At 39.0% G+C, this 21,240-nt stretch overlaps 1 protein-coding gene across 4 annotated transcripts in view; it reads left to right on the top strand.

Annotated features, from left to right (window-relative positions):
* The window catches only part of Cfap299 (cilia and flagella associated protein 299), a 474,580-nt gene that overhangs the window by 339,248 nt on the left and 114,092 nt on the right, over positions 1 to 21,240 (top strand). The window lies entirely within an intron of this gene.

Raw genomic sequence — 21,240 nt, 5'->3', positions numbered from 1 at the left:
CCTCCCCACGTCTCATCCAGTGATTCCAGGAGGCTTCTGTACAACACACTAAGAAAAGTTTTGATTCCCTCCAATTCTCCTGCATTTAGGCCATTGACCCTAAACTGTCATAACAACACTCCTCAGTGTGTGGGAGCTTGCATTTCTAGAAAATCATCACAGGTGCTGGTATTCTGAAGACCATGCTTTGAAAGTCCATACTGCTGGTTTTGATTAAATGTAGAAAACAACACAAAGAAGGTTTCTCCAAATCAATCGTGAATACTTCAAGGTCCAATGACACGGCTCTCTCTCTCCTCTTAGATGTACTATTCGTGCTCAGACACAGTTGGACAAACAATAAGTCAGCAGTACTGCAAATTCAAGCTCATAAGCCGAGAGGCTATACAGAAATACACCGGTAGCCATAGAGTAAAGCTTCAGTCACTAGATGTACATGTGTTTTCCTGATCACCATTTGGGAATTAAGTAATAGTTCCCATTATATCTGACTATTTAGAGATTGAATTACATACAGTGACATACATTATGCATAAATATATACTTAGATTGACTGTATAAATTTACCCAAATATATAGTGACATAATGTGACATATAGTGACATACTTGTCTCACTCTTAGTAAGTGCTTACTAAGTTCTCTGAAGATAAATTTAGTTGAAAATTCAGTTGTCACCTCCCCGTTCTCCTCTTCCTGCTCTTCTCTGTCCTCCTCCTTCCCCTTCTCTTTCTCCTCCTCCTCCTTCGCTGCCTCCTCCTCCCTCTTCTCTTTCACCTTCATTTCTTTCCCCTCTCCCACCTCTCTTTTAACACCATTAAGGACATACATTATATTGTCCATTTTATGCAGATGGGAGTCGAGGAGACCAGAAGGAAGAAAAAAACACCATATAGAGAGGACAGGATGATATATAAGTGGTTTTTTAAACAAAATTTTCTGTGGTAGCTAGCAAGTCTTTGTTTATTAAAAGTGGTTTAAGGCTAGACAATATGTTCTTGGGTTTTCAAAGGGTTGGTTTTCGTTGGAATGGGCAAGCCTTTAAATTAAGTGTGGTTGGCTTAACACAAACATCTAATACATTCTCCATCTCCTGTATCTGCCCTCGAGGGAACAGTGCCAAGTCATTTGAGGGTTGCTAAAATACAGCTCTTGAATAATGATTTAACACATAGAATGAAGTTATTTTTCCATCTGGAGATTTATACATATGGATAAGTTAAAATACTAAGAGATTTGGGTTACGAAAAAATCCAAATTCTAGGAAGCAAACATGAATAGCTTTGATGTTCATCGAAATGAACAATTGGCCGTATTGTGGTCAGTACTTAACAGGAATGGGTGCACAAGTCCAACGTGAGTCCAACACAGCAGGGACTTCATGTCCTTTCTTACCACCACACTCACGAGAGCCCAGCCTATTTAAGTATCTTATTCCCATACTGCTGTGTCTTACACACCCAGAGACTGATGTAGCATTCAGTTGGCGCCTTAGGCAAAGAGTAGCGTGATACTTTTTAATGCACTGATTATTTCAGTTAGAATTTTGCCCAGTTTAGTTAATTTAATAATGTTATTAATTGGAGCCTGGGTTCACAATGATGAAAATTTACTTGTAGGAACTGATTTTGTTACTCTTCTCATACATTTTAGTATCTGTAAACTGCAGGCCAAACACTGGCATATACCATGTATGACACACTTACTGTTATACGGTTCATTTCTGTCTTTGCTTTTGAGATAAGTGAATAGAAGCACAGAGCAAAAAGAAGAGGTAAGCCCAGGAAAATAATCTTTAAGGATCAGATTTGTGACAAAGTCTAAATGCAAATTTAGAGATGGCTACATTTCACGTGACTACACTTTCATCTCTCCCTCTTTAATTACTTCTAACCCTTTAATACTGCTTATGTGTCTCTGTGTTCAAGGCTGAACACTGGGGATGAGATTATGTATTAAGGGCTCATCCCGAAAGAAGACTGATCCTCCCTCTCTCATCAGCCATTCATTGCCTATAGTTCTTCATTTTGGAATGGGTTCCTATGGCATTTCCCCCATCTATACTAAATCTCCATTTGTGATGTAAGTTTTTAGGTTTTGTTCAGGCAACCATAGTGTTGAGATTTCATGGGTGCAGTTTCCCTGTCATATATGGAAGACAACTATCTGACAACTGATGTCCTGGTCCTCTGTCTCTTATGATCTCTCTTCCTTCTATCCCACAATGCTCACTGAGCCTTAGTTGTTTAGATGTGGTAATTGGGAAACCTCATGATAAGTTGGTCTCTGCATTTCAAGGAACCAAGGCTTTCTGTAATGGTCTCTAGCTACTGCAAAAAGGAGATTGATACAGGGTGAGAGCTATACTTACCTGAGGATATTGCGAATGGGACAGTTTCATGATTTCTTTGTCGGCGTGCTTGGTTTTGATGTACAGAAAGACTATAAATTTTATGAGTTGGTGTTTACACTGTCATTTAATGAAATGTTAATCATTTTTATAAGGATTTTGTGGAATCCTTGGGATCTTTTACGTATCATTTCATATCATCTGAAGATGGTGGTAATTTGGCTTCTTCTTCCCCTCTTTGTATCCATTTCATTTTCTACTCTGACTAATGCTCTAGCTTGGTCTTCAAGCACTATATTGAAAAGGATTGGAGCAGCCTCTCTTACGCCTGAATTTAAAGGAGTTGCTTTGACTTTTTTTCTTTATTCAAGGTGATGTTGGCTGTGGGTTTGTCATCTACTGCCTTTATTCTGTTGACAAATGTCCCTCCAGATCTTCTCTCAATATGACTTTTATCATAAAGGCATGTTTAGTTTTGATCAAAAGTCTTTTCTGATTTACTGAAATGATCACATGATTTTCACTTTAAGTCCATTCACATGATGTATTACAATAAATGTGTGTTGAGCACCCACAATATTTCCAGGAAAAATTTGACTTGATCCTGGCCAATGATCTTATGTATATATGTTAATAACCATTTTGCAAGTATTTCTTTCTGAATTGCTGTATCAGTATTCATCAGCAATACTGGTTTATACTTTGGGGCCTTTTAAAATAAATTCATTTTAGTTTTAGAGAATCTGGCTTCATACAAGAAATTGGGATATATTTCCTATGTCTCGTCTTAGTTTAGTTCTTTCAATAAATTAAGAAGTACTGATTATAGCTTGTTGAAAATCTGATAGAATTCTGCTATGAATCCATCAGGTCCTTTTGCTAAGTTGGAAATCTTTTTATCACACTTTAATTTTTCATAATTTTATGTGTTTGTTTAAAGTGTCAATCTCTTTTTCTAACTTTGGTGATTTAGGTGAGTGTAAAAATTTCTTTGAGATCCTATAATTTAATAAACTGGGTTTTTTTAAAAACTATTTCTTCATAATATTCTGAATTTCTTTGGTATCTACTTATTCTAATGTTTCCCTGATCATTTCTGATTCTATCAATTTGAGTTCTTTCTGTCTTTCCTTTGATTAATTGGGCCGAGGGCCTGTCAGTCTCATCAATCGTCTCTAAGAACCAGCTCTTGGATTGATTGATTCCTTGTACTGTTTTCTTATTTCTATTTCATTGATTCTCTGATTTTTATTATTTCTTGCCATATACTGGAGCTAGGTTTGGATTGTTCTTGTTTTTCCAAACTCTTCAGTTGCATCGTTAAGTCAGTTTCTCTTGCTCTTTCTGAGTTTTTAATGTAGGGATTTGACACTTTAATTCCCCTCTTGGGGGCGGCCTTTAATGTTTCCGGAGAGTCTTGTTATGTTGTGGTTTTGATTTCATTTAGTTCCAGACACTTTTCTATTCCTTTCTTAATTTCTCCTTTGTTCTGCTCTACCTCGTCTTGTTTAATTTCCATGCATTTGTGTCATTAGTAGCAATTAACTTGCTCTCAATTTTGTTTCATTTTATTCTGTCAGATAGGAGACACAGTTATTTCATTTTTTCTGAATTTGTTAAGATTTGTTTTATGCCCTTGGGCATGGATTCTTTGTGAGAAGCCCCATGCTGCTGAATAGAATACGTATTCTGGAGTATTTTGAGAGAATATTCTAAGATATCTGCAAAGTCCATTTGATGTATGGTGTCATTTTGCTCTAATGTGTTTCTACTTCATTTTTGTCTATATGACCTTTGTCCTAGAAAAAACTGAGCTAATGAAGCCACCCACTTTTTCTAAATTGGAGTTAATGTGTTTTGTTAAGCCCAGAAACACACTTCATATGGAATTGGGTGGGCCAGAGTTCAGCGCATATATGTATTAGTGTCTTCATGATTAACTGTTCTCTTTGATCGAGGTACCCTTTCTTTATCTCCTCTGATTAGTTTTAATTTGTTTCCTACTGTGTCAGATAATAGGACAAAAACTCCTATTTGTTGCCCAATGCCAGTTGCAAGGAAGTTTTTGTTATAATTTTAAGGTGGCTCTTACTTTGAGTTTTTAATGGGCAACACAAAAGTATATTTGTTCCTTAATCCATTCAGCTAACTTGTGTCTTGATTGATAAGTTCATTAATATTTAAAATCATGACTGAAAAGGGTGTGTTGAGCGTCATGTGTTGCTGTTTTGCTGTATATTGTTCTAATTCTTACTTTGTGTTTCAGTAATTATAGTTTTATTTATTTCCTTCATGTATTGTCTTGGCTTTGGCTATACATATTCCTGTCTCATTCCAAAGTGTTGCCTCTAGTCTTCTTTGTAGAAATATTTTGGTTGACATGAATTCTTTCATCCTATGTAAATAACAACTCAAGTATATAATGCATTCAGCAGTAAGGTCTTGTCCTCAACTTCTGGAGAGTAATCAAGAACAATGACAAGAGCCCGTAATGTCTTATGGGGCATCTACAGAACAGTACTGACAAATAACTTGAGCAGTGGTAGCTCATATCTAGAACCAGTCTTTTCATCTGACAGCGTTTACTATTATGATAGGCATTCTCTCCCCATTATAAGGTATTTAAGCATACAAACATTATATATATATATATATATATATATATATATATATATTTGCTTTTCCTTAGAAAGCTTCTACAGTAGTAAGTTTCCACATTTCTCTTAAGTCTTTAGTACACAACAATTGGTTGTAAAATATTACATGGCTAGCCTAGATGCATACATATAAGTAACATGCAGATGAGCAGACACATAACCACCACATTGGTTTCCTCTCCATTTTCACTCCCACCGACAATGGGTAAGTGTTCTACATCTCCACATTTACGTCATCTTTAGTTCTAATTTTTTTACTCTAACCTATTCTGACTAGAGTAAGATAAAATGTTGACATATTTTGCATTTCCTTTCTGGCTAGGTATATTGAATATTTAAAAAAACTACTTCTCAGATGTATTCCTTCTTTTGAGAACTCTCATTTAAGTTACATTTTTATTTTCTTTGAACATGGCTTGCTTTCTTGGTGCTTAGTTTTCTTGAGTTCTATGTATACTCTAGATAATAATCCTCTGCCTCATGTGTGCCTGATCAAGACATTTTTTCATCTGTGTACATTGCCTTTTTTCCTTGCATAACGGTGTCCTTTTCTGTACAGAGTTGCCCTAGGTTCTTGAGGTCTTGTTTGCCAGGATTTGGTTTGGGTGCCTGTGCTACCAAGGTCTGTTTAGAAAGGGCTCCCGGGGCCTGTCCTTTCTTCCTCTGCCAACGGATGCATGGTGCCGGCTCTTTTCTTATCCACTTGGAATTGAAGTTTATGCACAGAAGGCGGTAATAATCTACTTGAATTCTATATGCAGCTACCCAGTTGGAACACAACACTGGTTGACGATGCTGTCATTTCATCCCAATGGGCATTGTTGGCCTCTCTGTCAAAAATGAGGTAGCCTTAGGTGCATGGGCTCATACACGGGTCTTCAGTTCTGTTTCACTAATCCACATTCCTATTTTCATGCCAGTCCAATGTTGCTTTGTCACTATCACTTGAAATCAGGGCTCATGTTGCCTTCACAGCATGTTAATTATTCTGGATTGTTTTGGCTATCCTGGGTCTTTTGTATTTCCACATGAATTTTGAGATTATTTTTTCCAATTTTTGTGAAGAGTTTCATTGTGATTTTGATGGGGATTACACTGAATCTGTAGATTGCTCTTAACAGAATGTCTATTTTCACAATATTAAATTGTCAAACTATGAGCATGGGAGATCTTTCCACTGATGAGTTTTCTTTTCTTGTTCTTTCTTTGTTTTTTTCATTTTATTGGATATTATTTTTTTACATTTCAAACGTTACTCCCTTTCCCGATTTCCCAGACATAAGCTCCCTTACTGATGAGTTTTCAATTTCTTTATTCAGTGTCTTAAAGTTTTCATTAGACACATCTTTCATATCCTTGGATATATTCCAAACTTTTTGAGACTGTTGTAAATATGATTATTTCTGACTTATTTCTCAGCACTTGTCATTACTATGTAAAACATATACTAAAGTTTGTTCTTTAATTTTGGATTTTGCAACTTTGGTGAATGTGTGTATTAGCAGTTAGAGTTTTCTAGTAGAACCTTTATGTGTGGAGACAGGAGATCCCAGGATATCCAAGATGCCTGCTATCCCTTGGGGACAAGAAGCCAGAGACCTGTGGGTGAGGCAGAGCGATTCTTACTCAGAGACTCAGAGAAGGGAGATCACAGAACAAAACTGCCTAAGGGCTGAGAAGAAGCAGACTCTACCAAGTGGTGAGTTCCAGGGAGCAGGATTAGGCACTGTGGGGTAAGGTGGAGCAGGGAGGATGTGGTGATTCAGGGAAAAGATATCCTAGACAGGCCAGGCAGGCCTATAGAATGAGAACCGAGAAGCCCTATCTAGTGTTGAGGGGGAAAGGAGTCTGGGAGCAGCTGGGCAGTGGGTACTGTATACATAAAAGTAGGATAATTATATCCTCTATTAACTAATGAACCTGTATTTATTGTCCAACTAAAAAAACAGTGAATTTTGAGCTTCTAAACAGACAAAATTTGAAGCTATGGTTTTGATAACTTATTACCAGCAGTAGATTGTCCATACTCTAAAACCATGTGATTTTCAGACTAGATGCAAATGTCCTGACTACCTACCATTTGAATATGAATATTTAGGAGACATGTTGTTGTAGGGTTTCAACAGGTTTATTCAGGGTCAGCTTGGAAGAAGACAGACTAGCTCTTTCAAGCTCTGTCTTCTCTGTTTCAGATTTGGAAATGGTGTTTCAGGGTGAAATGAGGCAGGCAGACTGTGCAGAGGGTTCACCAGATAGCAGATGCCGTGTTCCTGAGCACTGCAATGGTTGGTGGTGCACTTAGACCTTCTCTGGCTAGTTATTAAGGAAGGGTGTTCTACAGGTCATCTTGGTTCCACAAATATAGACAAAGATTCTCTTCTACCAGAGGAATAGGAAGCAACAGAAAGCAAAAGAAATATACAGAGGTGCAGAAAATCATTTGCTAATGTGTCTCCATGACAGCGTGATACCTATGAATATGTGGCATACTCTTTGACTTTTATCAATAAAGTGAGTAATTTTTCTCTACCACTATGCTTCTGATGTGTCCCTTGCGAACTGAAGTTTAGTAAACAGAAAGATACCTTGTCAGTCATCACTAGAGAAAAACAGTTGGCAAGATGATAGAGTGCCCAATAAATTCATATACAGAAGTAACGAAAATGCCTTCTGTGGTCCAAATCACTCTTATGAACTACTAAGCTTAATTGTGTACTCTTGGGTGGTGGTTTTCAGAAGAAATCATGCCAAATGAATCAGTTGCCCCTTGTTGATTGTTTGTCTGTTCTTCTTCAGTTCAGTCAGTCATTACATCAACCGAGAGATGGACTCAGGAGAGCAAACCAAGACAATCGTTGAAATCAGGCTAGACAAACTTCCTGCATAAGAGATGTGTGGCTCGTTCTCACAAGGCTGGGTTACGCAGGATCTCAAGCCTGTTTTGCCCAGAGCACTCTTGGTTTTCTCACATTCTGGGGCCTATGAAGTTAAATAGAAATGCAATCCTTATGTCTTTCAGTCATTTCAGCTAATTCAGGAAAACAATATTTTGCAAGCATGTTTTGATGTCAGAGAAACATGGTTTTTGTCTCTTTTAAGCCATTTTGTTGTTATTGTTGAAGCAGGAAGTCACAAATTAGCATACAGGACAAAATATTATATTTTCAAAACATGATTTAAGCCATGAGAATTAACCCTAAAATTTGTTTAAGTATGTCTGTTTCCCTCACTACTTTAATTCAAATGTTTGAAAATAGTCTTATCACAACCACATGACTTGTTTTAAAAGAAACTAGGTGCTAACTTGTAAGGGTGGGAAAAGGGAGTAGTAACTAAGTATATATATAACACACACACACACACACACACACACACACACACACTGCAGTGGAACAGAGAGGTTTCGGAATAGTTGAGAATATTCATCTTGAGGCCTGGCATTCAAAAATATATGGTTTTGATGTGGGTGAGTAATTTTAGTTGTGGTTTATGTGATTATCCTACTGTTTATTTTTTACCTCTTATTCCCATTCTATCCTATTTCATCATAAAAGAATAAAAGAATTGAGAGCTTTCCCATCCATGCCTGTCACTCAGCAGCAGCCATCTGTGAATGTGCTGGCATCCCCACCACCTGAGATGCTCGCTCCTGATGCGCCCCACTCTTGCTGCATGCAAACACTCTTTGATATTTGAAACCTTCCCTGTGTAGGAAAAGTTCTGGGAAAATGATCAGCCTTAAAGGGGAAGCCCCATTTCCCACATCTTCCTCACTAAGTACACTCGGAGAGTGCTTACTATCTTGGGCTTGGTTTTCTTAAAGTGTAAGCATTCGCTGCCCACTAATGATAATTAATTCTATTGTTAAGAGATATGGTATAATTTAAATAAATAAAAATGTGATAACATCACAATATAGTCCTTCCATAATTAAGCTGTGTGAAGTTCAGTAACGCCTTTCTATGGAATCTAGAATTCCATAGAAACACCTCTATTTAATCACCAAAACATTTTAAAGACAGCTCTTCTAACCTAAGGGTGTATTTTTAAGCTGTATAAAATGATGTGCAAGAGACTAAGTCAGGATATGGCACAATCTTTTATATAACCTGCATATTAACATGCAAATAACATTTTCGAATTCACACACACTCAGCAATAAGGACATAATTCAGACCAAATCTTTGGGGCTCACAAGTTCCTGTGTGTTATCTTACTCAGTGTCGTTATTGGGTCACCCTTGATCTTCGGGAGAACTCACAACCTGTGAGGGGATAAAAGTAGACCAGCGATTACAATACAGCTTAGGAAGACATAGAAGCAAGGGTGCAGACTCAACAACAGGGCATGGACAACTTTGAAATACTACTAGTATTTTCCCAAGGAAATTCAGGATGGATTTCCATCCAAGACACAGAGGTATGTAGAAGCCTGTAACTTCATTAGCACACCATTTCACATCACAGAACAGGTAGTTTACAGCAAACTGGATGAGTGGTAGAACCACAGCCCCATTGAAAGGCCAGTGAGGGGAAAGCTAGAGCCAAGTGGAGTTTCTTGAGCTCTTCATCTAACTGTAGTACTAATCTAACACCTGCTATATGTGCAATTTGATTTTTCTGCTAGCAACATTAGAGAAGAAAATCAGGGAAATTAATTGTATTGTATTCCACATAGAAAATACGTGTGTTGTAAATAACAGTTGAAAACATTTCATTCAGATTCCGTATTTATATTTCCAAAATGTTGTTGTAGCAAAAGCTTATAAATGTTGATCATCTTATAACCATTTGAAGTGTGCAGTTCAGTTAGGCCTTTGTGTTACCGTAGCAAAATGTCTCACGGTTTTAAAGATACGGGACTCCCACATCAATAAAGCATAAGGGCTTTCTTGTATGAGTCTTCCTGTACCCTCATATGGTGAAGAGCAAAAGAGGTAAAGGGCAGAACCCTATGTGGGCCTATTGTAAAGGCCTTTGTTGTGCTTGTGAAGGAGGAGTCCCAGTGACCTGCTCACCCTACTTCACCCTAGTACATTAGATACTGTTCCAGCATGAGTTTGGAGGGCACATTTACACTATCCTCTAGGGATTTAAAGCCATCTCTGTCATTCGTCTTTGTAGCATTTTAATCTTGTTAACCTCAAGTCCTAAACCCATTAATCAACAATTTCCTAGTCTTTCTCCCTTCACTACCTAACAATTTCCATCCTACTTTTTTTTTGCCTGTCTGCATTTTACTGCTCTGTGTTCCTCATTCTGTTGAAATTGCACAGTTATTCTCTGACTATGTTTTTCGTAAACTTCTATCTCTGGTAAGGCATATATCAGAATCTCATTTTACAAGGCTGGTGTTCCTCCTGGTAAAAGTCATATTCAACATATTGTTCATCCTTCAGGGGATACCTGGGATGCTTAAGTGTCTTGGCTATTGTAAGAAATAATGGTATAAACATGGTTGCTTGTTCAGTTGTCATAATAACCTATGACCTAGTTTTCAACATATGACTACTTTGTCCTCGAAAATCATTCCAAGTATAAAGTCCATTGTTCCCTGATATCAGATAGACACCTACTGTCTTGTAGTTACTCCCAACGTCCATTGAGGAACAGAACCTTATTAGAAATTGTCTCAGTGGTTTACTGTGTGGTTTTCCTTAAGCTTTAAAAAAATATAAACTTACTATTGAAGATTATAATGTAAGTAAACTATGTGATAGTTTGGATGAAAATGGGCACCATCATTTTACATGTTTGAAGACATAATCCATAGTTAGTGCAACTGTTTGGCAAAGATTAGGACGTGTGGCATTGTTGGAGTAGATGTCTTACTGGAGAAGGTATGTCACTAGGGGGTGGACTTTGAGGTTTCAAAAGCTCATGCCCATCCCAATCTCTCTCTCTCTCTCTCTCTCTCTCTCTCTCTCTCTCTCTCTCTCTCTCTCTCTGTCTCTCTCTCTGTTTCTCTCTCTGTCTCTCTGTCTCTCTTTCTCCGTGTCTCTCTCTGTCTGTCTGTCTCTGTCTCTGTCTCTCAGTCTCTCTCTCTCTCTTAGTCTCTTTCTCTATCTGTCTATCTCTCTCTCTATCTATCTCTATCTCTCTCCCTCCCCCGTCCCTCCCTCCCTCTCCCCCTCCTTATTGGTTGCAGACTGGGATGTAAAGTTCTCAGCTACTGCTCCAGCACCGTGTATGTCTACTTCTGGCCAGGATGCTCATAGACTTACCCTCGGAAACTTTACATTCGCTTTCAATTAAATGTTTTCTCTTATAAGTTGTCTTCATCATGCCATCTCCTCATAGCAATAAAATGGTAGCTAAGATAGAGGTTGGTACATGGGACGAGGATAGGGCTGACCATGCTGTTGGCAGAATGTGGAAGATAAGACTTTAACTTAGGAAAATGGTTTTATTCTGTAAGAAGAGATGTCTTAATGGGATAGCCTGGTAGAAACACAGAAAGCAGTAGTACTTGGTGCTGTGTGACTAGTAGGCCCAACTCAAGAGATTTCTGAAGAAAAGATCCTATTGGCTTGACTTAGAGACTGTTCTTGTAATAAGAACAGGGCTCCCGCCCTTGTCCTAAAGACTGGCTTGAGGCTAAATTAAAGAGTTTTGAATTAATCCCATTTGCAGAGACTATTTCAAGACAGTTAGACTTGTGTCATAATGGTTATAAGTGTCCATCTGTACACAGACCTACAATAAAAGGAGCAAACAGGGCAAAAAGAAAAAGTACAAAATGTGCACTTTGAGGAGCAAAGGACCACCAGGAAATGTAAGGTTGGAGCCATGTCCTATGCTCAAGATGATGAGAACTTCAAAGGAAAGACCTGTGCTAAAAGGAATAAAAAGTGTGGTAACCTCAGAGCAAGACCCCACCCAAGTAATCCTGCAATCTGTGAAGGTAACATACTGGATGAATTTCTTAGGCCTAAACAACAAAAGAAATCTCATACAAATATAATTCAAGAAGGGAACCAGGTTCCAGCCCCAGGAAGCTGAAGAGCTTGGCATCTTCAGCCATCTGGTTCTGCCTTTAGTGTTAAGAAAAGAGGGGAGTCACTGCACAAAGGCCTGGAGAGGACATTGCATGAAGCTAGGAAAGTAAAGCTTGGGTTATGTTGGGAACCCCAGAATGTTGGAGATGCCAGAGCCATGAGATACATGGGAACAAGAAGAGCTGGTAATGGCTCTGGAAAGAGCCCAAGAGAGAAGTGTGTTGTAGTCAATAAAGTTGGAAAGAGTTGTAGTTCTGTAGAGTGCTTTGACATTACCCTTGGATGTGCAGAATTTGGAGGTTTCCCTGTTGGGTTTCAGTCTTGCTTTTGTCCATTATTTCCTCACTATGGCCCCTTTTTCTCCATTTGGAATGATAATAAATAGTCTGTGCCATTGGGTGTTGAAAATATATGATCTGCTTTTTGATTTTGAATTTGCAGGGGGTTACAGTTAAGACAGAGTCTCAGAGGAAGCTTTGGAATTTTAAACAGTGTTGAAACTGTCAGGGACTGTGGGGACTTTTGAAGTTAGAATAAATGTATTTTGCATTATTATAAGACTATGGGTACCAGGAAGTAGAATGTGGCAGTTTAACTGAGAATGGCCTATGGGCTTATATGTTTGGTATGTTTGAAGTTTCAGTCTCCAGTTAGTGGAACTGTTTGAGAAGGATTGGATGGCATAGCTATACTGGAATAAATGTGGCCTCATTGGAGAAGGCATGTCAGTGGGAGGTGGGGTGAGCTTTGAGGTTTCAAATTTCATACCAACCCCACCCCATGTCTCCCTGCTGCTCTTGCTTGTAGACTACAATTCTCTTAGCTACTGTTCCATTACCATTTATGTCTACATCCAGCCTTGATCATGGACTTAAACACTTTGAAAAAATAAGCAAGCCCAGAATTAAATGCCTTTTGTTTTTCATAAGTTGCCTTGGAAGTTGTGTTTCTTCACACCAAGAAAACAGTAACTAAGATAACCATTACGTTTGTTTTCTTCTTCTCACCCTTCTCAGAATCCCCTTGTTCTCTTTCATACTCATGGATCTTATTCTTTACTTGTTGTGACATATATGTACACACACACACACACACACACACACACACACACACACACATCGCTCAGTTCATATAATGTTATTTGTATATATGTTTTTAGGGCAGACCATTTGATTTTGGATAACCAAGTATAATGTTCTTCCATGAAAAAGATGGTTTTTCCTACTCAGCACTTCTGAGTCACCTGTGTTACTTTCTCTAGGATTAAAGCATTATAAACTTTCCCTTCTCTCACATTAGAATGTCTGTTGCTATTGTCTTTCTTCAGGTTGTTCAGGAAGTCCTACTGGTAGACATCATGGGTCTACCTTCTGACATTTCTAGGAAACACAATCTCATAGCAAACTCCCTGTTCTAGCTCTTACAATCTCTCCACCTAGGTCTCCCACAGTATCCCCTGAGCCTTAGGTGGAGAAGTCATGTTATAGATGCACTCACTGGCATTGGGCTCCACAGCCCTGCATTTCGATTAGTTCTAGTTTCCTTTTGTGGTTCTCATCTATTGAGAAGTTCTCTTGGTGGGTGAGAGCTACACTTCTTTGTGGGTCTAAGAAGGGATATGTAGAATAGTATTTCATAGTATACATGCAGTACATTTCCATTACACATTTCATCACTTGCTAAGTTCTCAAATATGGGAATAAAAATGGCTCAAATGAAAATATCTCAAAAAATGCTCAGCATTAGGAAAATACAAAGCTTAAGATTTCTTCTTACCCCTGTCAGAATGGCAAAGACCAACACAATAATTGACAATGAATGTTGGAAAGGATTTGGGGAGAAGGGCATCCTCATCCCTTGAAGGTGGGGATGCCAATGGGTATGACCATTCGGGAAGTCAGTGTGGAGGATCCTCAAATATCAATAGGTAAGTCCACCATCTGATCACTGTTGCACTCCGTGGCATATGCCCAAAGGATTTACGATAACATCCCACAGATGATTGCTCAGCCGTGCTCATTGCTGATCTCTGCCAAATAGCTAGAAAACAAACACTTTTATGGAAGACAAGGTAGAGGAAAGCTGCTTATTTTGTGGTAGTAAGAAAAGAGGAAAGAGATGAGGTGAAGATGGTCAAGGGATGATACACAAAGTGACAACATATTCAAAGTGAACCACTCCCTGCCATGGGTCCAACTTTTATCACCCATAGAGAAATCAATTAAAAAATAAAAATCTAAAACAAACTAAAGGTGGGGTATTTCATATACAGCTATACAAATGGAATATCTCCTTTCCACAATTTCACTGTTAATCGATTTGCCTTTGTATTTAATGGCTCTATTTGAGTCTTACAGGGGACAGATTGCTAGAGCACAGGTTTTTACTTGTTTGCTTATTCTACTAAAAAGATTAACTCATTCACCCAGTCCTGTCCACAATAATAGAACCCATTATAAATGCAATATGAGTTTTCTACTAGCTACGGGTTCAGTTTCAGTCACCCACATTCTGGGTGATCCACTGCATTCTTCTAAGTCTTGCCAGGAACCAGGCTTCAGAGAGGAACCCAGGCAGATAGATACAAAGGCAAAATATTCATACAAATAAAATAAGATCAATCTAGAGAAATGCCTAGAAAAACAAAAGTCAGAAAAGTTGATTTTATGATCTATAATATATATATATATCTTGTATTTTATGAGTAATCGATGAAAATTATCTGACTAATAAATAAGGACCTATTTCTATCAGTTTTTCTATTCATCATATAAAATTTCTAGCTCTTCTAGATTTATGTCTTTTATTTCCTATGTTATTTTTTTGCATTTAGTTGATTTCTTTGTAACAAAAATATTTACATTTTTATGATATCTTCTTGTGTATATTCTGTAGCTGTTTTCTTTATGGTTACCATGGGCATGAGATGAAACATCTTAACAAGACAACACTGTAATTCGTATTTATACTAGCTCAACTTTAAAAAAAAACATAAGAACTCTGCTCCTTTATGACTCCATAAACTTCTTGGTTAATGGTGTAACAAAATCCCCTTTGTATATTGTGTACTAAACATACAAACCAATCATTCCTGAGATGTATCAGTGTTTTAAATCATGTTACAAGCAGTATGTAGAACCAAAGTTACCATCATTTCGGTTTGTCCCCTCCACTGCTACCCCTTCTTCCTTCATTTTTATTTCTGCCTTTACTCCTCCTCCATAAACAGCTAAAAGCTCCACACACTCTCAGACGACACCACAGGGACCTTGTGTTTCCTCACCTGTGCTTGACCTTCTTCTGAATAAATGCCTTTCCTCACACATGTTCATTTTACAACAAATACTTATTATGCATTTGACACAGTCAACCAATAGGCTAAGCGTCATGAGTGTGGAGAGGAGGAAAGCCTCTCTTCAGAGAGGTCAAATTGGGGTAGAGAAAGAACTTGCATGGAATGTACTTTGTTTGTGTGGCCTCCTATGTCAGTTGAGAAGATGAAAGTTTCCCAATATGTTTCTTCTTTTACACTTTTATTTGTTCTTCAGAATTTCATATATGTGGGGGGGTGTGATATATGATATGTATATATGATTATATGATAAGTATAATGATATGTGTATATGATTGTATGATAAGTATAAATATGATATATATAATCAAATACAATCATATTTTCCCCTATTTTCTTTCAATTCCTCACCTAATCCACCACATGCTTACAAACGTCCAGAAGAAGGTGAAATGGGCTTTTTCCAGCTGTATTTCGTGCATTCTTAATATAAATTACTTTAAATTAAAGTGAAGATGTATTTAGCACATAAAATAGAAATTTGTCTTTGAGAGTTTATCACCGAACACAAAGATTTCATAATACATTGTACAAAATCATAGCAATAATCATATAAAATAATTAGTTTAATGAAGGAATATCATTTCTCAATAGTGAGTTAGAAAGACTGTTGATGCATATCTTTCTGTGAATTAAAAAAATTCAATATTTATGGTGACTCATCTTATAATTGAATTTTGAAGTTAACAAACCCACTTCACAGGCCATGCAAGGGTGAACACGCTCCACAGGTTATAAGTTTATAAAGAGTTCTTCTGAAGAGTTATCTACATTTCCACCCACCTTTCAACTGGTTACCATTTCTTTTTTTTTATTTCTTTCTTAGATATATATCTTTACTTATATTTCAAATGGTATTCCCTTTCCCGGTTCCCTGTCCATAAGCCCGCATCCCCACCCCTTCCACCATATGGGTGTTCCCCCCATCTACCTCCCTTAATGCACTGCTCCAACATTCCCCTGCACTGGGGTGGTCCAACCTTGGCAGGACCAAGGGCAAGGGCTTCCCCTTCCACTGGTGCCCCAACAAGGCTATTCTCTGTACATATGCAGTTGTAGCCCTGGGTCAGTCCATGTATAGTCTTTCAGTGGTGGTTTAGTCCCTGGAAGCTCTGGTTGGTTGGCATGGTTGTTCTTATGGGATTGCAAGCCCTTTCAATCCTTCCTCTAATTCCCCGAAAGGGGGTCCTGGTCTCAGTTCAGTGGTTTGCTGCTAGCATTGACCTCTGTATTGGACATGCTCTGGATGTGTCTCTCATGAGAGATCTATATCCAGTCCCTTTCAGCATGCACTTTTTAGCTTCATCAATCTTACCTAGTTTTGGTGGCTGTATATATATGGGCCACATGTGGGGCAGGCTCTGAATGGCCATTCCTTCAGTCACTGCTCTAAACTTTGCTTCCATATCCCCTCCTATGGATATTTTTGTTCAGCTTTCAAGAAGGAGTGGGAGCATCCACATTTTGGTCATCCTTTTTCTTGGGCTTCCTGTGGTCTGTGGATTGCATCATGGGTAATTCAAGCTTTTGGGCTAATATCCACTTATCAATGATTGCATACCAAGTGTGTTTTTCTGTGATTGGGTTGCCTCACTCAGAATGATATTTTCTAGTTCATTCCATTTGCCTATGAATTTCATGAAGTCATTGTTTTTGATAGCTGAGTAGTACTCCATTGTGTAGATGTAACACATTTTTTGAATTCATCCCTCTATTGAAGGGCATCTGGGTTCTTTCCAGCTTCTGGCTATTATAAATAAGGCTGCTATGAGCATAGTGGAGCACGTGTCTTTGTTGTATGTTGGAGCATCTTTTGGGTATATGCCCAGTTCAACAAACACACCTAGCTCACTTTATAATTCCTTGTTACTAAATATAAACTTTAATTAATATTTAATGAACACCTGCTACAAAACATGTGCCGTTGCAAAGGTAACCTCCAGGAACTTGACGGGCAAGCACAGAAACAAAATACACTGTGAAACTCCTGCACAATTAAAGATCTTATAAAGGATTCATTTAGCAAATATTTATTGATTGTTATTATTAAGCTACTCAGAACTCTAGAGCTTAACTTTAAAGCTACATGACCTCTGAAATCAGCAGAGATGGCCTATGGAATCCATCTTGCAGTGCCAATGGACCATCAGTGACAGGTAGTTAATACTAGTGATTACAAAGACATCAGAGAAAATGTATAATTGAAAATGAACATGGATTTGGTGTTGCCAACCAGAAGGTGCTGGTGGACACTTTAGAAATGGCTGGATTCCTATAGGCCTGAGAGCAGATGGGGCAACTGAGTGTTCACTTTTGCTGTACTTACTCAGAAAACGAAGAAATCTAAACTGTGTTAGCAAATGCAGGACAATCGGAGGATGCACCATGGTGATTGCTGGCAATCTGGAGATCATAGTTTTTCTCCAAGTAATTGAAAGAATACAAAACCAATTATATTAAGCTTCGAAAATGGGAGTAAATTACCTTTAGAGAACTCTTGATCTCCCAAGGATGTGAGCTGAGGGACAGTGTCTTAAAGACATGGTGGTATATAGCAGTTCTGATAGAGAGATACCTCTCCCCTTGAAAGCAACTTATCTGGCTAAAACAATGAGGCTCAATATTCTCAACTGTTCCCTCTAAATATCTCAACTTAGAAAACAGCACAGATTGTGAGGAGGAGGAGACAAGTATAATCCACTCTAACGCTCCTTGTTCCTGTCCACAGAGGCAAATATTTCCAATAAAGTTATTTTCAAAATAATTTGATATTTGCCGCAAATGTAGAATAATCTCATGCATCATGACATACGATACATTATAGATGCAGAACTCACACCCTGTATCTTCCAGATGTGAACTAGGTAACAAATGCTGTATTATATTGTGCCCTACAAACTTTAGATGACAAAGAAATGCCAGAAGCAGGATCAGACACTATCCAAAGACCTACATTTAATGCCTAAAAAGTTCAGTTACTTAAATGCAATACAGAACCATGTGCTTACCCTTGAACTGGAAAATGTCATATTAAAACTGCCTTTCAGGAAGGTTCCAGCCGCCTTCCTAGCCAAGATCAGAGGTTGTAGCATGAGGCCCCGATGCCGGACTTCTTGGCTGGTAATATTTGTTTGCTTTGCTTTGTTTTTCCTTCCCTTGTCTGTGAGTGAGCTTGTGTTAGTGTATGTGTACTTCATGTGTGCAGGAGCCAACAGAAGCCAGAGGAGGCCAGGAGGAACCCTGCAGTTGGAGCTGTAAGCAGCCATGCTGGTGACTGGATCTGAGCCCCGGTCCTCTGTAAGAAGAGTGAGTGCTCTGAGCACTAAGCCATCAGACCACTCCAGTGACTGGATTGTAAGGAGGGGCTCTCATATTTGATAGATACATTAATGACCGTTCGTTCAAAAATTTCTGGTAGTGATTCCCTACATTTCCTTGACTGATCACATTTTTTTTTTGCACTTGTGAAAACATACATGTTTACGCATCTCAGCACTTTAGCTGAAATGTATCTTGTTGAAATAAAAATTGGTGTTGGTTGGACTTTGCTTTGGCAAAATATCTGTCGATCCAGAAGGCCTTGTTTCCTTTGTGTCCTCATCCCTCTGGCTTTACAGTCTTTCTTTTCTCCACCTGGTTCTCTGAGCTTTGAGGGGAAGGAAAGATTTGATGGAAGCCTCCCATTTAGAGGTGAACGTTCCAGGATCTCTCACTCTCTACCTAATGTCTGGCCCTGGGTCTCTGTATCTATTGCCGTCTGCTGCAGGAAGCTTCTCTGGTGATGGTAGAGCAAGGTAGTGATCATGAGTACAGCACTTTGAATTCGGTTGTTTACTCCAGTGCCCTCAGTGCATTCCCCACTTTGACATGTTGGGGATCGATTGAACTTTGGAGTAGAGGTCTTTGGCTTCAGTCCGATTTCATGTTCGGTCCCAGTATATTTGTCTGAAGTGTACAGTGACCTGTTATGTCCCTTCATGAAGCTTCAAAGGTAGTGCTTACTTCAAACCCTCTACCCCATGCTCTGTATATGGCTGGCATTAACTAACGTGATTTCTCAAGCAACTATTCCATACAGCACGCGTAGGAATGCATGCCTGTGAGGGTCTTGATTCTGAAAGCCAGTTACTGGTTAGAACCCATTCTTCTTTTTCTTCTGTGGTTCAGTCGTAATGTGGTCAGTGTCCATCATCAAGTGATTTACAATCACGTGGACCACGCACCGGCTTCTGCCTCTCATGTGCATTATAAATTCATATGCACACCTTCCAGATGCAGGGGAAATGCAGAGACATTTTCATAATGGATGATTCAGACCATTTGTAGGGGAGATCCAAAGCGAAACCAGCTTTTCCATATGGCATCCATAGCTAAAATGTTATTTTATAGCAAGTCCTCAGAAGAAGCAAAGCTGTCCTTGACAAAGAAAAAAAGAAGCCAACAATCTATTTATAGCTCAAGCGTAGAGCAAACCTTTTGCCTCTAACCACATTTGCTGCAGAATTCTCCTCACTAATTGCAGGCTACTCCTGCTTTGCATGGAGACATCTGCACTGTGGCACACCCTGTAATTATATGGGAAGGGATCACTCATGATTCTGTTGATAGTGTATTATAACTAAGTCCTCTGGGTGGGAACAGGAAAAACGAATTGTTTCAATCCACAGAACAAATCGCGCAACTCTCAGGGAAGTAAGATCATCCACAGAATAAACCATATGCACGCAGTACAATGGTGTTTTATACTGCTGCCCTTACATTCTGTAGAAGAGAGTAGGGAGAAGAGAAAGAGGATGTCCACACACACAAGATCAACTCCTCCTGCACATTTAAAAGGAGTCATATGCACCACCACCTTAGTGCAAGCCAAGCCCCTCATCACCTCCAGATGATTTGTTGGGGCAAAACAAATATCCTTGCAAAAGCTCCCTGACGTGTTGTATAGCCTCCCCATCCTTTATGCTATCCGGACAGTAAGCAGTGTTGCACAGTCCTAACTCTGCCTCATGCCAATGGGCATCCTCTCCAGCTTCTGTTGTATATTCTCTTCAAAGGCTCAGGACTCCCACCCCCTGTCAGACTGGACACCAGGTCCGCTACCCTGGCATCCATGACTTCTCTTGCCTTCTCCTTTCTGGTACTGCCTCCTGTACCATTGTATCTGCACGGATGCAGGGCATCCTCCTGTCTCAGTTCAAACTCTTCTAGTTTCCATCCCATGGACAGTGGCTTAGAAACTCAGTCTTGATTACTTTGCCTGTAAAATGGGTGTGATGTTAGCATCCGTCTTGGAGTTTTCATGAAGCTGTAAGATGATAATGTATGCAAATCCCAGTAGCCTCTGGCACATCAGTGTGAACTCGGAAATTAACAGCTTTTCTTGAAAGCTGTCTTGTTCTTTGTTGTTGTCCTCTCTCCGTCTGTGGACACATAAGGACTCCTCTCACTGAGTCCTTCTCGGGGAAGGATTTGATAGCCGCCCATGTTTGAATCGCATTTAAAAATGCCATGTGCACAGACTGGTCTTAGTATCTAGTATCCCTGTGTCTCTGTGTTTGCGTTACCTCCCTACCTCTAAAGGCTTCCATCAGGGTTTTCTGAGTAAGTGAACCTTAACCCACTCTTCTTCAGTGGGCTGAATAATCCCACCCCCTACTTTACTCCTAGCCCTACAAAGTTCAGATTTATGCTGAAGCTCAAAGTGTGAGCTTACTTTAAAACAATGTCTTGGCACATGCAATTAGTTAAGAATCCTGAGATGGGATCTTCCGGGGTTTAGAGTGAGCCTTTAATCCGTTGACTATTGTCTTTCTTAGAATATGAGAGAGCAGAGATGACAGCTTAAAGACAGAGAGGGAGAGTGCGCAACACTTCTGCAAGCCAGGC

The sequence above is a fragment of the Rattus norvegicus genome, chromosome 14 (assembly GCF_021556685.1).
Source record: "Rattus norvegicus strain SHRSP/BbbUtx chromosome 14, alternate assembly SHRSP_T2T, whole genome shotgun sequence".
Lineage (NCBI taxonomy): Eukaryota > Metazoa > Chordata > Mammalia > Rodentia > Muridae > Rattus > Rattus norvegicus.
Note: the sequence above shows the minus strand (reverse complement) of the source record. Positions and strands in the feature narration are given on the sequence as shown.